Genomic DNA, 15,669 nt, shown 5'->3' with positions numbered 1-15,669 from the left:
TTCTGTACTTTTACGTACTTCTATTGTTGTTTCCCCTCGTAACAATTTGCCAAATAAAAGAATATCAAGTATAAAAATGTGGAATGTTTATGTGGGAATCTTTGACGAGGTACTACACGAAATGTTCATAGGCGAATTTGCGATTCTTTATTAAGAAAATTCACGTTTCATTAATTTTGTTGGTGAAATCAAGATCGTATTAATAGCTCTTTATATAAAATACGAGAGGTCACGTGATTACGTTAGATTCATCGTGCAGTTAAAGTTAGAGAGCGCGCGCATATTTTGGTTTTTGTTGAGCTCGCGCGAAAACGCACGAGACCCTCTACGCGGAAATATTAGGAAACGCGCGCTCCAAAAAATAACACTTTTTATACATGTATGCCTATATATTAATTTATAAAAAGAGCTATTTATTTGGGAGACCTGATTATGTTGAGATTGTTATGTTCTTGGTTACCTAAAACCGAGGGGTCGGACATTTACCAAAATCCCGTACACTTTGTCTAAAATCGCAAAATCTTTTAACTTTCTCTATGGTAAATTAACATTGAAATTCAAAAATCACTTCAAAAAGTAATGATAAAATCGCCAAAATCTCTACGAAATCCCGAAATCCCGTACAAAATAATGGCCAGTGTCCGACCCCTCGCCCAAAACTGATGACTTTTGACGCGATTTAAGCGCACGTCGCACATTGGAGTATTTCGTCACAATTTCTGGTCAAAATTCAAAATTTTAAAAATTGTCCAATTTGAAGAGTTGTTTTTCCCTTTAGTAGTTGATATACGAGACTACCACTTGACACAGTTATCTTTTTTGAGCACGAGCTTTAGTCTGCTAGTAGCAGACGAAAGTTCACGAAGCAAGATTTTGAAAACTTGAACTTCTCGGATTTCAAAGAAACGCACTCAAACTTGGTTTTTGGGTTTTTCGCTTCAACAAATATTTTTTAACTGTTTCATTATGGAAGATGTCGAACAAGTTAAGAACTGCATTTTCATGTATTTTTTAGGTTTCTAGGACTTTTTAATGTGCACTTATGCGACCTTGAAGTTAGGTTTAGTTTTGTTTGTTTTTTTTCACGAATATCCACTTGAAAATTTTAAACTTCCAAAGGCTTCCAATCTCATTTTGTTTTACCAATATGATAAGTAGGGCTTCTAGTTTGCATTTAAATGATACTTGGCTGCGCTTTTTTGCGCCTTTTTTTTAAGTCATAAATATTAAAATATTTATGACTTTTACCTAAATCTTTTACAGTACTTTTGTACATGCCTTAGTAATACTGATACGTAAAAATCTAATTTTTCAAAAATTTGTTGGTTACAAGGTTTTGCCATGGGGCAGCCGTTTATATATTGTCGTAAAATTGTGTAAAAATAATATTTATTGTCAAAAGCTTAGTTTACGAGTTTCGATAACCGCACTGCCATCTATCGTCTTTAAAAATAACTAATAGAATGCTACTTGTCACAACAAAGGGAAGCCTAAGCTGACGTCAGAGGTCACTAACAGGGTTGCCACAAAATTTTCAGATTCAAATTCCCTGACTATTCCCGGTTTTCCCAGACCATTTTAAGATATTTTCCCTGACTTTTTTACATTTTACTTTTATCAGAAGTTAATAAATTTAGATGGACTTATTTTTCAGTAAAAAGGTTATTGCAATGTTGAAAATATTCGCCAAACATTCAAGGAAATAAATGATAATCGTGGAATTTGTCATACATCTAGAGTTAAATTACCTTCAAAAAGTGCCCAGGTAAAATTGAATTCCCTGACTTTTCCCTGAATTTTTACCAATTCTTAAAATTCCCTGACATTTCCCTGACTTTTTAGGCCATTTTGAAATTCCCTGACTTTTCCCTGTTTTCCCTGACGTGTGGCAACCCTGACTAAGGTCAAAGTAGTATCCTTGTCCGCTTGTTCGTCTAACTGCGCATGTGTCAGATATTATTGAAACTCGCTTATTGGAAACAAAGCTAAAAATAATCTCAACATAGCCGTACTCCCTAAGTAGTCATAAATCCATTTTTGGTTCAATATTAGCTTTTAAAACTACGATGTTTTGATCGCGGATGAAAACAGTTCAATAACAATATATAGATAGCATGGGCCCTCTGGAAACTGAAAGTGATTTTTTTCGCCATAATTTATCCGCGCCGTCAAAGTGTTCACGGCACACGCCCTTGTTATCGAGTCAAAGTTGTGGGGCCGTGAACGATTAGCCACAAGCCTATCAGAGCGATAAGTTTTTAAGTGCACGAGAAGGAAGTTTTCAATCAAAGGCCGAATCGAGTCGTCCACGTCTGATATCCCTATCGCGGCTCTACACACAATCGCATCAACCCGGAGCTTCCGTTTTCCTCCGTCCTTTAGTACAATCTTATCTATCACTACAGACCGGAAGTCAATATATGACGTCACTACCGCCTCTCTCTATTCGCCAATAACGGTCCATTATATACTCCACTTTGAAGCTGGAACTATCGCTGCATTTTCCAAAATGCTTTTTGGAAGAAAACGTAGTGCGAGCCGAAATTCCTCATAAAGAGAGTTTTTAAACTATTACTATAAGTGAATAATATTGTTACATAAGTCTGACACTTTCTATTCTTCACAAGCAAAAGTTTTACTGACGATTTTGCTTAAATTCGGGGGATAAGTAGACCTTTATCTAACATGAAATTTCCCACAAGGAAAAGTTTCGACAGGCTTTAGTTTTGCCATGGCAAACAAAAATGTTTTTGATTAATTAAAACCTACTTTTCCCTATGGAAAATAACATGGAGAAATCGCAGATTTATTGGTTTGAAAAATTTTAAAATATTAAAAAATAAATTATATTAAAAAATTGTACGCTGGGTTAATTCAGGTTAATTTGGGTAAATGCGTGTTCATTTGGGTTAAAATAAGCAAATTGGTTAAATACAAGTAAATTTTGGTTAATTATTTAAAATGGGTAAAAATGGGTACATTTCGGTAAATATTAATGAAATCTGTAAATAAGGTAAGTGCAAGTAAATTAAACAAAATCGGTAAAAATCAACTCGGGTCGTCTCCTATGAGCTAATCACAAGACAGACTGCATTACGGGCTTCGTCGACGTTTTGCATCCGCTAGCTAACGCGTCACACGTAGCCTTTGACAGCGCCTCGCTAGGGGGAGATTTTCTTCTTGCGATGACGTCACTCCGTTACTAGCTCTCAGTAAAATATTCCCCAAAGTGACAAACTTATGGAACAATATTAGAGACTTATGGTATTATACAGAGTGTCTTCATTTGATCGGCCCAGGCATTTTTCTCAAAAACTATACTTTCTAGAAATGTGAAATTTTCAGAATGTACTCTCTCGGGGGAGATCGTTGTTATTTGTAAATTTCTGAAAAATCGTGAAATTTTTCACGGATTTAGAAGTGTTAGTTTTTGAACGCTACGTGGTAGACGAAAAGTTTCAACGAGTAAGTTGTAGAGCATACTCGAAAACCTTTAATGGAATTGGTATGGTGGAAATCGGACATTTCGTCACTGAAATAATTCGTCATGAAAAACCAACAAAATTGAAACTTTTCGTCTACGACGTAGCGTTCAAAAAATAACACTTCTAAAACCGTGAAAAATTTCACGATTTTTCAGAAATTTACAAATAACAACAATCTCCCCCGAAAGAGTACATTCTGAAAATTTCACATTTCTAGAAAGAATAGTTTTTGAGAAAAATGCTTGGGCCGATCAAAGCGAGACACCCTGTATATGGAAAGTAAAGGATGATAAAATTAGCGAATAAGTAGATTAGTCCATTATGGAAAGGGATAAAAAAGCTAAACCCTAAACAAATTTGCGTATATGCAAAAGTAAGATTTATTAATATACTACATATTCTAAAGCAGGGTAAGTTTAATATTATTAATTCGATGCAATATACATTCCTAAACCATATTTTGAGATATAATTTCCGATGAAGTAGTTATTAATAATAATAATAATCAGCTAGGCTAATACCCAAGGCACCCCCTTAGCCCTAAGTCATCGAGCGACTTTTAAAGCAATTAATTCAAGTGACCGGGTTACAAAGCGTAGGAGGGTGGTGCCCAGCCCTTCACGCCATACGAGCCAACAGCTCTACACTCACTATTACCATTAACCTCCACAAGTTTTTATGGAAGGGGAAACTGAAGAGCTCAGGGGAAAACCCCTTTAACCAGTGGGGAGAGAACTTGCAAACTCAACGCGGAAGGACATATTTGAAGTGAAAATATGAGTAATTTTCTTACAAGGTTGTCGCAATATTTTTCTGGGCTTTTCCCTGGGCAATTTTCATCTAAGGGCCAAAATTAGACAATTATTAACTTAATATTACACTTTTATTAAAAGTTTTTAAATTTCTTTCAACTTATTTTTCAGTATAAAAATTTATATTGTTTTGTTTAAAAAATGACCGGACTTTTAAGGGGGAAGAATACAGTAAAAGCCTCTTTTTCGTTCAAGCTGAACGTTTCTGTTTTAACAATTACATAATTTAATTATATTTTTCTTATTAGGCTGAACCTTCCTCTAGTGCTTAAATTAATTTTGATAATTCTAATATTAGTAGTTAACGAGATATAAGGTCCTAACTAAAGGGTAGTTTGGGCGCTTGCCCAACTTGTTTAGCACCAGGGGTCCGAATTAAAACGTAATAACTTAATTACTTTAAAATTTTAAATTGTCAAAATTATTTTAAGCACTAAACAAGAGGCTGTTCTGCACGGAAATATTAATTTTATAAGTTAAAATACAAAATTAAAAGCGTTCAGCTTGAAATAGCGCGAAATTAGACAATGGCCACAGTAGTCTTCGTCCTTAAGGAATAAAATTATGAAATTGTCACAAAACTATATTAAAATTACTTTAAAGACATTTTCGATATAAAATTTAATTCTCTGACATTTACCTAACCTGTGGTAACCCTGTATTTGGAAAATCAGAGTGAGCTTTCGAAGGTATTTCATCAAACCGGATTGTGTTCTGTTTTGGATTTTTCGGCAAGGTCTACATTATTAATTAAAGTGCAGGAGATTCACGGAAATTATCCGCTTAATGTTTGATGATCCCATTTTAATCCCGCCCGAGTACCTAGGCAATAGACAAACCGTAATTACTTCCAATCTGTTCCGGCCTGGATGTGATTTATTTCCGAAAAACGCTCGTCTCATTGATCAATATTAATTCGATGCCTCTCCATCGAATACACGTTAATAGATCAAAACCCCTGTAGAAGTGTTCCACACGCGAAGCACCGGTGTACAGGGAGAAGCCGCCTTACAATAGTTGCCCTCAGTGGGGGAGGAAAAGGAAATATTTGGGAATATAATAAAAATATTGAAACCGATTTGAAAAGGGTGAAAAAAAAGGGGCATAAATGTTCGAAGGAGTTGCAGGGAAGGATCAATCTTTGTAAAAACGGGATTCGGCAAGAATAAAGGCTTAGCGGAAAGGTTTTTTAACACCCCTCTTTTACTTCCCCTCGCGTTAAGAATACATTCTTCCTGGTCTGTCTCCTACCCCCCCCCCTTTTCGAAGTCTTTAAAGGCACACAAGCCGTTCTTTATATCAATGTATTTCAAGAATATTCACGGTACATTGGCATAACGCGGAATGGGGAGAACCAATTTTTAACCTGCGCTTTAAAATGTCGCTTACCGAAAGCTACTACATTTGATACTACTGTAGCCGACCAATAGAATGCGATTAAAGGGTAACTAACATTAATTTTTTTAAGTTCGTTTCTAGTACCGGTATACATAATAGAGTAGTAAAAACGGTTTGATTACATTTTCGCGTTTAAATTCTTACGACTGCTTACTTATAGGGTCACCACAATATTTTCAGAATCGTATTCCCTGATTATTTCCTGTTTTGTTTGACTTTATAAGGCCAAAATTAGACAATTTTTAACTTCATAATTGACTTTTATCAGATGTTAATAAATTTAAGTCAACTTATATTTCAGTACAAAAGTTATTACAACGTTAAAAAATTAGCAAAACTTTCGAAGAACTTAATAATCATCACAGAATTTGTCATAGACCTGGAGTAAAATTACCTTCGAAAGGTGTCAAGATAAAATTGAATTCCCTGACTTTTTACAAATGCTTTAAATTCCCTGACCTATTAAGCCCATTTTTAAATTCCCTGACTTTTCCCTGACGTAAACCCACTCAACATATTGTCTTGGCCAACTTGTTAAGCCCCGTATGTTTCAGAAACGTCCACCGTCGCATCAGAAAGTAGAACCGTCTGGAGTCACGAAGAGAAAGGCAGTAGTTTGATTAAACGACAATATAAATCCCGCGGAAGCTGCCTAAGCCCGCCGTAAGTCGGCGCTGGGGAGGAACTGAATGGCGAAAAACAGAGCCGAATAAATTTCCGCTAAAAGGAAAGAAAAACCAGATTTCTTTTTATCTAAAAGAGAGACGGAAGTTTCCATTTAGTCGACTAAAAATATCATAAGCCGTTGATTTAAACAAACAGAAAGTGATTGGCCGGCGTCTCTGTTATTTTTATAGAAGATAGTTGGATTTGAATGAATAGCGCGGGGAGAAAGTGTCCCGTTTTTTATTTTAAGTTTCTACGTGACTTGAACCTAATTTCGGTCGACACCGCTTTCTTTGAATCTGATTTTCTCTTTTTTTCCATTTCCATAAAGGTGACGGAATTGGCTCTTTTCAAACTGAATTATAGGGACTATACTGGAAACTTTTTACTTCTAAAGATAACAAATAATATACGTTATATCATAAGTAACATAATAAACATAAGTATGGCACAGAACGAATTTGGTTAACGGTAGTCTGTCGTGGAGTGATTGCGAAATAGGAAGTTTCCGAACAGGAAACTCGACTCTTTCCGTTAACAAAATATTTGGTTAGTTTGATGGAGAGAAATACGAGCGTACACGCGTTTAGGTTTGAAATTCGAAAACAACTAACTTCTGAAATGGAGCCAGTGTTTATAATAGTTATTTTTATCTTCCGATTCAATAATTCATCATTTTTTCCGAAAGTGAGTGTTATTTACACTTTTGAAAGCATTTCAATTTTCAATAGGCCTTGGCTGGTCCGTCGAAAAGGCTGCCGGTGGACCGTCGGCGATTCTCCGGGCATCCTCCAAATACTAGGAGCAGTTGTCAGTCCGTCGGTATGTAATGGTTTACGTGGTCATTGGCGAAACAGAATATCATTAAAAAATTTGTATTGGGTGAATAGGAAGTGTCATCCTTATGTTTATTATGTTACTTATGACACTAGGAATGTTTAAGGACGACTTCTTATAGAAATGGCGTTGTTTACAGACGAGATTTTTTCTCGTCACGGCGACCAGCCAATGATTTTGAAAATACGCGCAAAGTCTTACATTCGACGTAAGGCACTTCATTATAAACGCGTGTAATTCAATGACAATTACATCAGCTCCATTCATGATTAGAATTTTAAAACAACCTCATTATTCGTACAAATAAAGCCAATAAAATAGACTAATTTATTTCTTTAAAATCAGTCGCGGTTCATTAAAATTAACGCCCTGATGATATTCTAAATTAGCCAATAAAATAGACTAATTTAGTTCTTTAAAATCAGTCGCGGTTCATTAAAATTAACGCCCTGATGATATTCTAAATTAGTAGATTAATAATCGACCTCGATACGGGGTCTAAATTTGTTTAAGATTTAACGAAGTAGTGATTACATCGGTGTATCGACTTCGCTCCAATGAGATCGATTCGACGGAACAGAGCCGCTTCCGATCAACGTTGTCGCGACGACAAACGTCAAATGAAAATGAATCAGCCATACTCATTTTCGCAATTTGCAAAACCCGTTCAGCTACGGCGGGGAGAAATTTCTTTATTTAGTAATTAGAAACGTCGGCGTTAGAAACCTCAATTACAAATATTGTTAAGATATAACCGGAAAACAGCTGGTACTCGTACGAATTAATCTGTCTTTCCGCACTCGCTGAGTCGTCGAGGAGGGAAACACCTCGGTGCTAATTTGCAATCGGACGGCTGCATCGAGCCCGAGCTGGCTTGTCGATTTCCGTAGCGCCCCCTCGTGAATTATTAGCGAACTAAAGGGAGCGTGGCGTGCTTTTCTCCGAGATCAATATTTTCGATTTCGGGCTTATCGGCCGCCTCGACGCGTTACGACTGAGAGATAGGCCTTGGTGCACAAATTTATGAGCTATGCCGCCGCCGCCGCTGTGTTATGGCGGTCGCTTTTATCGGCGGCGAATACCCCGCGTCAGTTAATATACATCATCGAATTTCTATCCATGATTAAGATGAAACGAAAATTGATCCGGAACTGGGTTCATTTTTAGAGTTTTACGGAGATTCTATAGACTAGGCCACTAACTTAAAGGCCTAGGTTTTTCTGCCTGCCCCCCTTTAAATTAACTTAGAAGGAGACATCCCGAAGTGTAACCCACCGATTATGTTCAAACTCGGGGGATTGGTAGACCTTCATGAATCATGAAAAATCCTAAAGGGAATTTATTCAATGGGCAACCGTTTTGCCATGGCAACGAAAAATGTTTATCACAACACAAAATATTAAATTTTCTCATTGAAAATAACATGGGATTTTGACCTCAAATTGATCAACAGTTGATCAATTTTGATGTTTTTTTTTGTCAATTTTTATCTATTTTTTCTATTTTTGGCATTTTCAACATTTTGAAATATGTTCAAATTTTCCACAGGGGGGATCCTAGGAATCGGTCAGAATCCCATGTTATTTTCAATGGGAAAATTTCCATTTGTTGTTGTCCAAAACATTTTTCGTTGCCATAGCAAAACCGTTGCCCGTTGAATAAATTCCCTTTAGGAGTTTTCAAGTTACATGAAGGTCTACCAATGCCCCGAGTTTGACCAAAATCGGTGGGTTGCACTTCGGGATGTCTCCTTGTTAGTGGAGCACAAATACCCTGGTGGTAGGCCAACCGCTGAACATGTTGGCCTAATTTAAAGGGGGACAGGCGGAAGAAAACCTAGGCCTTTAACGTTTTTTACCTCTCCGAGGGGACAAAGTCCCCTAGGAGGGGTTATACAACGACCGTGTCTGTCTGTGGGTCTGTGGGTGGGTCTGTCTGTCTGTCAGGACTGCGAACGCGTTCGCATTTTCGGTGCAAAGTGTAATCACTGCGTACGCAGTTTCTCAAAGGGTTGGCAAAACCACCGTGTGACGGTGAGCGTTAACGGATGCATTTGCGGTTTGGTTTGGATGGTGTTTTTTCGCTCACCGTCGTGACGGTTTGGTGTATTACGTTTTTGTAATGTTTATGCGTAGGTTGTGAGTGTTGAATTTGTTGTGTTTGTGTTCTGATGGTTGTGCATGTTGAGTCTGTTGTGTTTATATGGGCGTTTTCTCTCCAACTTCTTCTTAATGACTTTGGGACGGACCGAGTGCTGAGTGTAATGCTACCTCTCAACGTCCAATGGCAGGGTTTCCACCAGTTGTACACGGTATTCGTATTAGTATCAATTTGCGATCGCATCGGGCGGGATTTGAACCCGAGACCTCCTGATTGACAGGCGGACGTTCTACCACAGAACCACCGACACTTGTTACGCCTTATTGAAAATTAGACCTTCAGCTTTATCGGAAGCGTATTTAATAGAGTACGAAATTTTGGTTTAATTGAAATAGAATTGAAATTGAAATTATTGCATCGAAGAAATTCTAATTTAGCGTTTCTCTATTGATTAAAAACAAATGCGCCACCCAGGTTTCGAACCCAGACCATTCGGCTGGGCAGTCGAGCGCTCTACCACAGAACCACCGATAGCTGCTTAGATTCACTGAAATTAAGACAGGCATCGTAAGCATAATAGGTAATAAAGTCTTTTTTTATTAATGAATTTATGAAGGCCTAATCTGGTATTTTTTAAAGGTTAAATCTTGTTTTAGCGCAGTCAGCCGAGATTAGAGGGTTAAAGGGTAGACCCTGTGGGTGGTCCACTTTCTTAACGACCTATATATAGTTCTTTTAATTCAAAGGAGATAATTTAACGTTAATTGCTTTAAGAGGTGGCGGTTAGTCAAGTGGCTCTCTGTGCTTTGTTGATGGTAAGGTTTTTGCTTCTTGTAAATACATTTGGTGTGGATATTTGGATATCTACGATTTCTAACGCAGTCAATGATTTCTTGGGTGTGCGAGTCATTATATGATATTGGAAATTGGACGGCATTGGTCTTTTTCATGTGGTATGCGTCACAACGTCAACAGGAAGTGAACGAGTCGTCCACTACCAGATATCTACGGTATCTTCATCAAGGGCGAGTGTTGAAATAAAATGAGCGTTAAAGATGCGGCAAGTATTTCGTAAGCGAGTAATTCCAAAAAGCCTCTGTAGATATTTCATTAAAATTTGCTTCGTATTATATTTAACTGATAAACTTGTTCTGTAAAAGGGTTTAATTCAATTGTGCATTGTTATAGTACGTCTAACTTACTGTTGTAACTACTTAACTTATGATATTCTGAATAAATTAAAATTGGTCGTTTCGTCTCAATTATTTTAATTATAATTAAAATTTTATACCGGGCGGGATAGAAATGGGTTAATATTTGTAACAAATAACTCTAAATTGCGGAGATATATCTTTAAGGGTTATCTCGAGAAATTAATACCACTAGGGACAATTCTACCGAGGAGAGGTATATTTTGGCTTGCCAACTTGTTTTAAATGGAAAGATTATATACGAAATTTGGTTAGAAATGTCTGTGACTCTAAACTATTCCAGGTGTCTCTCGTGAAAAACTATTTATGGCTTGGCCAACTTGTTTACTCTTACAAACAATAGTATAAATTTGAAAAAGTATTTAGGTTTTATCAGAATTGTCGCTAGATTACTTGGGCCTTTGGTATTAGCCTAGCTGATTATTATTATTAATTTTATTAACGTAAATTATACTGTGTATTAGCCTAGCTGAATGATTAATCGTTTCACCATTATTAATTAAAATTATACGAACTAAAAATCGCTCTTCTCCTAAACTAACAAGGAGGTGTTTATTTCCGATTTTGTTCAAAGTCGGGCGTAATGAAGACCTATATGAGATATGAAATTTCCAAAAAGGAGACGTTGCACTACCAATTCGTTTTGCCATGACAACCGAAAATGTTTTTGACCACTTAAAACAAAAATAAGATTTTTTACTTATTTTACCCAAAAATTTCCAATTTACCCAAACTTGATGAAATTTACCTAAATGTGGTCCAAATTACCCATTTCGCGAAACCGTGAAAATCCCATGCTTTTTTAAATGAAGATTTTTTTGTTTGAAGTGGTCAAAAACATTTTCGTTTGCCATGGCAAATCGAATGGGTAGTTCAACGTCTCCTTTTGGGAAATTTCATACCTCATATAGGTCTACATTACGCCCGACTTTGAAGAAAATCAGCAGTAAACATCTCGAGTACTCTCCTTGTAAGTAACAGATGGCGTTACATACGTGCTAAAAAATAGTAAATTTCTGTCCGAAAGAGAGAGAAGCTTAACTAGTACGTCGTGCCACCCTGTCCGGAAGCTAGACACGTACGTTCTCGATAAAACATAAATACGTTCTTGGTTCTAATTTCTTTATCGAAAGAAATAGTTTTCGTAGAAATAAAATAAATATTTTGCAAGATAAAAAAAAAAATATTTTGCAAGATAAAAAATAAATATTTTGCAAGATAAAAAATAAATATTTTGCAAGATAAAAAATAAATATTTTGCAAGATAAAAAATAAATATTTTGCAAGATAAAAATAAATATTTTGCAAGATAAAAATAAAAATTTTGCAAGATAAAAAATAAATAAAAATAAATCAGGACTGAATGAGTTAAACGATCAATTGCTTTATAACGATCGACGCGATATTAAATCCATAATCGTTAAGCCTCCCTCTTTGACGAGTGGCGTTTATGATTAGTAACGAGCGAATGGTTAAGCGACAGAAAGGAACATAGCGGAGATGGGCAGCCCATTAAAAGGATTGCAATTTTCAGTCAGTAAAACGGATGACAGACTGTCTCTGATATCTGGCCGACTTTCCGTATATTATATAAAACAGAAGGACACGCGGAGACAGAGGACCGAAGATAAATTAGGATTGATTGTCCGAAAAAGGAAAACGTCATATTTCGGGGAACGTTGCCAAATTCAACAAAGAAGATTGACGACTTATAAAGCTTCCTGGAGCGCTAAAATTCCACAGGGCCACGATAAAAACTAAAAAAGGAAATTAATGCCATCCCCCCCCCCCCCATGGTCCCGGTCCCCCACACAGCGTCCCTTTAATAAGCTAAATTAGGAGCCAGTCTTTATTTATTCTTTGTATAAAGGATCACTAAGGAGAGGAATTTTTGAAATCTTATCCCTTTCTTCAGTTTTCACTAGCCGGATGGTTACGGACAAAAATTCCAGATACAGCAGTCAAAAAATTACCCAGTTAAACAGGGTTGCCACCAAATTTTCTAGTTCAAATTTCCTGACCTTTTTAAGAGTTTTTCCCCGACTTTTAAAGGGCAAAATTTTTAATTTATTTTATTTTATACTTTACTTTTATCAGATGTTACTAAATTTAAATGGACCTACATTTCAGTAAAAAAGTTTGAAAAAATTTGCCACACTTTCAAGGAAATAAATGATAATCATAGAATTTGTCATAGATCTAGAGTAAAATTACCTCCGAAAAGTGTCAAGATAAAATTGAATTCCCTCCCTTTTTATAAATTCTTAAAATTCCCTGACTTTTTAGGTCCATTTTTAAATTCCCTGACTTTTCCCTGAAGTGTGGCAACTCTGTTAAAGCTTATTCATACGAGCCAACATTTTATCAACACTTTGTTGACCAAAACGTGTAGCAAACCTAGTTATTCCGTCTGAGTGCGGAAAATATTTCCTAGATTGTTTTGGACACTCAGACGCTTTGGGTTGAACAAGTCTCGAAGAAACGACCGAGGCTTGTTATTTTCAAATAAAATGGCGCCGATTTTATCATTGAGTTGGGAATATTAATCTAGAGGTCCAATCAAAACGTCGGATTTCAGTATTTCGCGAAACAAGTTTTTAAAAAATAAGAATACTGCCGTCTGCTCCCAAATGACGAGAAAACGTTATCATTCTACCCGTGGCGCCGTCTATCTCTCAATGGTTCGTTCAAATAAGACGCGTTTTCCGGCAAAAAGGTTTTTTTTCAAAAATAATGGATGGCGCCACGGGTCATATGATAACGTTTTCTCGTAATTTTAGAGGAGACGACACATTCGTAATTTTAAAAAACTTGTTTCGCGGCGAGCAGATTTGATTGGATCTCTAGATTAATATTCCCAACTCAATGGATTTTATAACGATTCAGTTTGACAACGAAACTGAAATAGATATTTTGGTGAATTTTATCGTATTTAATTACGGCCTCGTCCAATTTTTATAAGGAAAATAAATCGATATTTGAAACAGCCTAGGCGCATCCCCTTGGCGGGTATTGCCCAACGGGAATAGTAGCAAAGTCACTCGGAATAAAAATGTAAGGGATGCAACACGAAAAGCGGCCAAGCGTGGTAACTTTCTGCTACAATTGTATACACATTGGAAGGAAATTAAAGGGTGTCCAGTTTGAGAGAGCCAATAGCAGCTTATCAGTTAGGACTAAGCGAATTTAAAAGCGAGTGAACAATTGAAACAGTGGAATCCGTCGATTCCAGTGGAGCGTCGCTGAAGGGCAGTTTTCCATTAAGAGCAACTGGCGCGTTTCGGTGGCAACACCTCCGGCGCTGGAGTAGGATTCCAGTTAAAACAATGCACGGTCAGTTAGTTTCCTGGCGCCTTCCTTTCCAATCAAGGAACGTGTCCAAAATGCCAAGAAGCTAGAGCGGACCAACTCAAACGGCGAGACCTAGCGAACCAGCATGGACATCTATAGCTTCTATCTTTGAGAGAATGAGTTTGTGGAGGCGATTTTTAGCTGCTCATCTGCCTCACGCTCCATCCCTATATAACCAGAGTTCGTACCAAATTTCCGGATTGAATTTCCCTGACCAAATTGCCAAATTTTCCCTAAGCATTTTTGTACAATAAATGAATGGTTTGAGGTAAAATCTTGCGAAATATTTAATACGTATTTTTAATACATCTTTCAAAAATTGATATGCCCAGGGCCACCACTTAAAATCTTCAAATTTCTTAGAGGAAAAATAGGATTATATTAGTAAAATATAAAACTTTATATGATTATATTTTCACGACTGAAGTGTTTTGTTTTTCTTATACTTGAAAAGGAAATAATACGAAATTCCCGAGTTATTACGATCAGAGCCCACACTCAAATCTGCTTATTTTTTATATAAAAAAAAGAATTATATTTCTAAAAATTATAGGATTTTATAGGACTATATATGCTATTTCATTTACTAACTTTATAAATTTAAAAACAATATCTTTATTTGGTGAAATAAATCTTTGATTTTCACTTAAAAAATAGAAACTATTTAACCATTTTATCACAAAAATATACTAGTATCTAACCGCGTTAACAATAAAAAAAGTATAGACTAGAATGACTTTGTATAGGAATTTATCCTATAGCTAAATCTAGCAATTTAACTGAGTGACGGGATTTGAAATGGGGCAAAATATCAAAATTATAGGATTTTATAGGACTTTTTGGAGATTTTGTTAAAAATATAGGATGTTACAGGACATTCTTGAAAGTATAGGATTTTATAGGAATTATAGGACCTCTGGGGGCCCATGGACTTATAAAGTTGGGTTGTCTAGTTCTTGTCAAACGTTTGTGATTTAACATTTGCACCCACAACTATTTTTATAGTGCTTAATATAATTTCAGTGATTTTTATTTAATGATGTATAAATGTGGAACACTCAAAGACTTAGTTTTAGGGGAATGCACCTTTTTCAAATTCCCTAACTTTTCCACGTTTTTCAGGTCGTGTACGAACCCTGAAAACTTATTAAATCAGTCCTTAAAACCGGTAAAATATAAGTCCCGGGCCCAAAACGAGCCGTATACTGGATATAGCTACACTTTTCGGAGATAAACTCGTTAGAAGTATCCTCCAGATACTTTTATATTGATTAAGAGGAACAGTGCATGAAAGAACACAAAAACGCCCCCCCCCCCCCCCCCCGTGGATTGAAAGTGGACATCATAAAGGCGACATCTGGTGGTGTCATTCTCTGAATAATACTTCTTAATGGGTTCACTTGAAAGTTGAAAGAGGCTTTTCTTATATGTTGGTATAAACGATAGAGATGGACGTAACGTATTGCGTTGGAAGCTGTATGGATATTTTAGATAATTTAATTAATTTTAAGTTCGTAGTTTTTTTATACGTTTTCGACTTTTTTTAGGGACCATTTTTTTGGTAATATTAAGATAGAGTTGGCAAAATCAAGACCCCCCAAATTCGAACCCCCTCGGTACACACCTGTATGAATTTAACCATAAGTCTATAATTAGGACACCCTCGTATGATTAAATCATGATTAAAATTAAATCTGTAGCTTTGGCAGTACAAAGATTAAAAATGATTAAATCATGATTAAATTTTAATCACGATTATTAGGACACCTGGTAAAAAAAGTGATCTGCCCCTCGATAATTACCAACTTA

At 36.3% G+C, this 15,669-nt stretch overlaps 1 protein-coding gene across 1 annotated transcript in view; it reads right to left on the bottom strand.

Moving 5' to 3' along the window:
* Positions 1-15,669, bottom strand: part of Invadolysin (leishmanolysin-like peptidase, invadolysin) — a 250,212-nt gene that overhangs the window by 32,143 nt on the left and 202,400 nt on the right. The window lies entirely within an intron of this gene.

The sequence above is a fragment of the Leiobunum rupestre genome, chromosome 9 (assembly GCF_980474605.1).
Source record: "Leiobunum rupestre chromosome 9, qqLeiRupe1.1.hap1, whole genome shotgun sequence".
NCBI classification, from domain to species: Eukaryota; Metazoa; Arthropoda; class Arachnida; order Opiliones; family Sclerosomatidae; genus Leiobunum; species Leiobunum rupestre.
The sequence above is the reverse complement of the archived record's forward strand: the minus strand, read 5'-3'. Positions and strand labels throughout refer to the sequence as shown.